Source organism: Mustela lutreola, chromosome 5 (assembly GCF_030435805.1).
Source record: "Mustela lutreola isolate mMusLut2 chromosome 5, mMusLut2.pri, whole genome shotgun sequence".
NCBI lineage: Eukaryota > Metazoa > Chordata > Mammalia > Carnivora > Mustelidae > Mustela > Mustela lutreola.
Window position 1 is genome coordinate 166082031 of NC_081294.1, and position 5963 is coordinate 166087993.

A 5963-nucleotide genomic window follows, 5' to 3' on the forward strand; every position below is an offset into this window, starting at 1 on the left:
AAATTAAAAATAGAACTTCTCTATGACCTTGCCATTACACTCCTGGGTATTTACCCCAAAGATACAGATGTAGTGGAAAGAAAAGCCATCTGTATCCCAGTGTTTATAGCAGCAATGGCCATGGTCGCCAAACTGTTGAAAGAACCAAGACGCCCTTCAACGGACAAATGGATAAGGAAGATGTGGTCCATATACACTGTGGAGTATTATGCCTCCATCAGAAAGGACGAATACCCAACTTTTGTAGCAACATGGACGGGACTGGAAGAGATTATGCTCAGTGAAATAAGTCAAGTAGAGAGAGTCAACTATCATATGGTTTCACTTATTTGTGGAGCATAACAAATGGCATGGAGGACATGGGGAGATAGAGAGGAGAAGGGAGTTGGGGGAAATTGGAAGGGGAGGTGAGCCATAAGAGACTATGGACTCTAAAAAATAATCTGAGGGGATTGAAGTGGCAGGGGGGTGGGAGGTTGGGGTACCAGGTGGTGGGTATTATAGAGGGCATGGATTGCATGGAGCACTGGGTGTGGTGAAAAAATAATGAATACTGTTATGTTGAAAGTAAATAAAAAATAAATTTAAAAAAATGAGGTGGAAAGCAAAACCATCATGTACAGTGTCTGGTTTGTAGGGCGCTGTCACAGAGACGACATGCCCTGGAGCGGTGGAGGTGGCCCCACCAGGCTCCTTCCCCAGGTGCCTGGCTCTACATCCAGCCATTGCAGCTCTGGTCTTTGGGAACACCTGTGTTTCCCCTTGATTCCTGGAGTCCATTTGTCAGCAAGATGCATCCCCAGGCATCAGAAAAGCCTACGAGAGACTATTTTGGAGTCTGGAAATGCTCAAAAATGTTTTTAATGGCAATTGCTTTTATTTTTTTTTAATGTATGCACTTCACAATTTCTTTGTTATGTTCATTTAGCCAATGTATAATCCTAAATTTTTGTTGTAATGTTCAACGATTCATTAGTATGCATTTTTGTTCACAAGAGGTTTCATAGGAATGCCCCACTTTGGGGAGGAACATGTAACTTCTTCATTAATATGTTGGGAATGTATTCATTTATTTAAAAAATAAGGTTAGACTTTGCAATCTCTGTTTGTTTGTTTGTTTGTTCTAAGTGCTTTTTGTCCAGTCTTGGGAAACCCTTTTCAAATATCACCATGGAGGCTTCCTGATTTGTCTCCCACCTTTCCACTAATTAAAAGCATGTATATGCCCTTTTGTCTTCCCTTAAATATTTTTTTAAGATTTTATTTATTTAAAAATAAGATTTTATTTATTCATTTGAGAAAGAGACACGAGAGAGCACAAGCAGGGGGAGAGGAAGAAGCAGACTCCCCAGTGAGCAGGGAGCCCGACGTGGGGATCCATCCCAGGACCCAGATATCCTGACCTGAGCCAAAGGCAGATGCTTAATGACTGAGCCCCCAGGTGGCCCTCTTTCATTAAATATTATAAGAAAGCAGGAAAAATCCTTCTCTATGATTCACGCTTTTCCTTGTTATGTTATAGTGTGTTTGTAGAAGACTCAAAAGCTCAGACATTCTTAGGATGTGGTACATCCTGTATGTCCTAAATGTCAAAGCCTACTTTTTGTGTAAAAGTGATTTACAAGAATAGCATTCCATCCTTGGCCTTTACTTGCAATTGTGTGGAAGTCTACATATATGGGGAAATGTCTCTGATGTATTTTACACAGAATGGACATTGAAAAAGGAGTAGAGCAGTTGTACTCATGGAAGAGTGTTTCAGAGGCCTTGCTTGGAGGTCTGTTTTTACAGTTATTGGCCCTACGATAATGGAATCTATATGAACACAGTTGGGTTCAGGCTGCCTCTACCAGCTGAGAGAAATTCCTATGTCCCACACCCCTGGCCACATGGGAGCATCCCTGAGGATGGGCAGAGCTCTAACTCCCAGTGACCCTCAGGGCTTCAAAACCCAGACCACAAGGAAAGACAGCCATGGGGATTGGATATCACACTCAGAGATGATAGCTGAAAATCTGTCACCAGTGCCCTTTGCCCACAAATAAAAATCTATACAACCTTGCAGAACATGCAGAATCAGCCATCAGTCTGTGCTTCCCCAGTCTCAGGTAGACTGGGAGCCACAATGAACCACTGGAACTTCTGAGACACCCAATGTCCTTTCAGAATTAATGGGGTTTCTGCTCTTGTGTTTCTTGTGCCCAGACTCCATGGGACCCACAGATGGAAGCTGCAGCTCTAGGTCTCCCTGGAAACTCTATTCCAAGACTAGTGCCTTTGTGGTCCTTTTATCCATGACTATGCAGTTTGTATCTCCATTCTGGCCAGCCCCTTCATGCACCCTTGTGGGGACCCAGGAATATCGGCCACTACCTTGTTATTCTATGCCCATGCCAGCTCTCTCCTATGGCTGGGTATAAACCCGGGGTCATCTTCTTTGTTAGGTTTGCACTGGATCCCAGGACCTGGTGCCAAGCTCCTACAACCATCTATGGTAGGAGGAATGCCATCCCTGCATGGTTTTGGAGAGCATAGTAGTATCAACATGGAGCACTGCACAAAACAAAGACAGGCTCTGTGTCTATTACCTGCATTTGTTACATCTCAGGTTTCTTGTATATAATATATGCATCGGGTTTACAGTATTATTTCAGAGAATGATTCCGAATCTTAGATGGGATATTGCATTTATTAATCTATTCCAGAAGCTCTACTGAGCCATCACCCTGTGCACCCAAGGGAAGGACTTTGGAATAAAGCTATGAACAGGATGCATTTTTCTCAAGTCCCTCAAATTGTCTAAAGAAAATCCTAATGTGAATCATTTTTTTTTTTTTTAAATACAGCATGAATCCACCTTTGCTATCCTGCACGTATGGGGAGTGGAGGTCACGTGTGTGGGAAAATAGCTACGCAGTGGCATTTCTCTCACAGCCCATCCCGTGTCCCACACATGTTCTCTCTGCCTTAGAGTCGTGGGGACCTTCTCTGGTTCATCTCTGTTTCCTGGGTTCCCTCCACGGAGACACGGAGCTCCATGGGCTACAGGTGCCCCTTGCCTAATGAGGGAAGGCTGAGGCTGTGTGCACAAAGGACATCTGCATACCTCAGCTCAAAAAGCCCCAAGGCAGAGTCTGGGGGAAAAGGAGCCATAATAATGCAGGGCATAACGGCTGAATGAAAACCCACCCAAATCCTTTTGAAAACCACAAACAGGAAGGAAAGTGCTGTGTCAGTGGCTGTTGCATTTGCGGTTTTTGAGGTTTGAACTTTTTTTTTTTTTTTTTTTTTTTTTTTTTTTGCTGTGGGGTGGAAGGAGCTTGGCTAGAGGAGATTGTGGGTCCCCAGAGCTGAACCACACTCTGAGGCCCAGGGAGACCTGAGAGTCTTCAGGAGAATGACAAGGGACCCAGCTAGGAACGACAATATGGATGCCCTGGGGACAGTTAGGGGAGGTGAGCGTGGAGGAATATCCATAGAGGGATGATCCCATGCTGTTGGAGAAGACAGGACACCAATGGGGAGGAGAACTAGAGAAGAGGTACTGGTGAGAGTCAGGGTGGATTTGGAACGAGGCAAACTGAAAAGGACAGGTAAGACTCCAGGAGAGAGTGCGCCAAAATGAGGCCGTGTCCCCACAAGGACATGTTTTGTTCACCTTAGCAGAAAGATTGTGAGAAAATACAAAATTCAATTAGACCAACCCTATTAAACAAAAAAGCACCCAGGTGGTCACTTCTCCTGGCATTTGTAAACACAACAAAATCAAATTATAATCTGTTGCACTCGTTACCTGCAGAGACAGGCTCCAAGGGAAGGGTCTTTCTAAGAACAATGAGGGCACAAACTTCATTCCTCAGCAAGGAGTCTTGAGACAAAGCAGAGCTTAAACTCAGCTTCCCTAGAATCCTATGAGGAAGAACCACTGTCTGATGTCTGCTTGCTCACTCAGCCAGGGTTTCCTGGGTGTACAAACGGGCGTCGCTCTTCACGGTACTGGGAACATAGCATTACATAAGGTGGAAAAAGCGCTCCTGCCCCATGGAGCTAAGCTCTGTGTGGCCATCCTTCTCACACCTATTATGCCCTTTGCCCTTTTTGTTTAGGTGACCATATGTAGGGACTTGTGCCAGAGCCTGAACCAGATGTGTGGTGCCCATGAGTCTGACTTATCATGGAACTGCACTGTCAGAGGGACACCAACCATGTCCTCCTGTTTCAGAGTACGCTTGGCAAGCAGAGGGGGACACGGCCTTCTCGAAGCCCCCGGAGATAGAAAGGGACACAGTCCTCAGCATGAACCAGCCTCTGTGTTTGCACTGAGAATCCCGGCACCCTTCTGCCTTCTTCTCTGGCTTATCTCTGCTGCTTTGCCCACACTCATGTCTGTTTGCACTCAGAGAAATCTAGTTTGTTTATGAAACTGGCCTTGGGCAGATGACCTCGAGCCTTCAGATGGTGCCCAGCACCAAGCTTCAGGGCAAGCCCTGGTCCTTAGAATAAAGACCCACATGTGCTGAACAGGTGGCTCAGTAGGAGAAGCATAGGACTTGGGGTTCTGCTCAGGTCATGAACTCGGGGTTATAAAATCAAAGCCCTCCTCCTTGTTGGGGGGGGTCCTCGCCCAGCGGGGAGTCTGCTGTACAGTCCCACACCCTCCACCCCTCCCCTCACTCTCAAATACATAAATAAATCTTTAAAAACAAATTAATAAGGGCCACAGACCTCATGGGAGCCCCAGAGACCTGAGTCATCTGCCCCCGCCTCTGACTGGGGGACCTTATCTCCGGCTCCTCCTCCTCATCTGGCCACACACAGCCCGCCTCAAGGGCTGATTCCTGCTGCCTCCCACCACAGTTCATGTGTGTGTGCCCTGCAGTCTCAGAGTGCTCTGTCCTAGGCTTCCCTTCCTGCTTGTTCCTTGGATGGCCCTTCTGTTGTTAGCCCAGAGACCACTGGGAGCCTCACCCAACCCAGCAGGCTAACTCAGAGTCCCCTCATGTTCCTATTGCTGCTGAGCTTTCTCCCAGCCATTACTCAGTGATTGCACAAGATCTCTTGATGCACCCTGAGGCTCCCTGGGAGCTGGTACATAACGCTTTGAACTTGCCCTTGTGTCTGGGCCTCCGGTAACCACAACATGTGTTGTGGTCAGATTGGATGACTTCGTACAGGCATTCACACCATCACTCCAAATTCAGCAGACCGGAAGTCACATTTTGCTCCAGGAGGGACCCTCCCTGCTTTTGCCACCTCACCATATTTTCCCAAACGGCGATCACATCTTCTCTTAGCTTTCTTCTGCTCCTTACTCACCTATCCAGGCATCACCACATAAGCCCATCTGCTCATGTCTTTATCCTGAGCTCAGTAGTGGAGGGTAAGAGGTTAAAGTTTGGCAAACACTATAAGAAATTATTATGCCATATAAGAAGGACTGGGTGGCTCAGGTGGTAAAGCGTCTGCCTTGGCTCAGGTCATGATCCCAGGTCCTGGGATTGAACCTCATATGGGGCTCCCTGTTCTGCTTTTCTTCTCTACAGCTTTCCCTGCTTGTGCTCTTTCTCTGTCAAATAAATAAATAAAATCTACCCAAAAAAGAGAAATTATTTTGCCTTACAGGATAAGGAGGCTGTGGGGTAGTTCAGAAAAATAATGGAAGGACAGCTCAGGAATTCTCCCAGTGCCCTAGCAGTGAGAAAAGGAGTAGGGGCTCCATTCAGACATCATGGGACGGGTTCCCCTACACATGCCCAGTTCCCTGGCAACGCAGGGGGACCGGGGAAATGTGAATTCTGTCCTTGTAACTGAGGGCTGGTATGTGACTTGTTGCCAGGAGGGGCTCTGCTGGGCTCTTGAACTAGAGCCAGGGATGAAAGCCACGTTGTGCCGGCATCTCCGGAGGCTGTGTGCTCCTCCCTTCCAAGCCAGACGGTGAGCGCAGATAACTGGGCTGCGGAGGA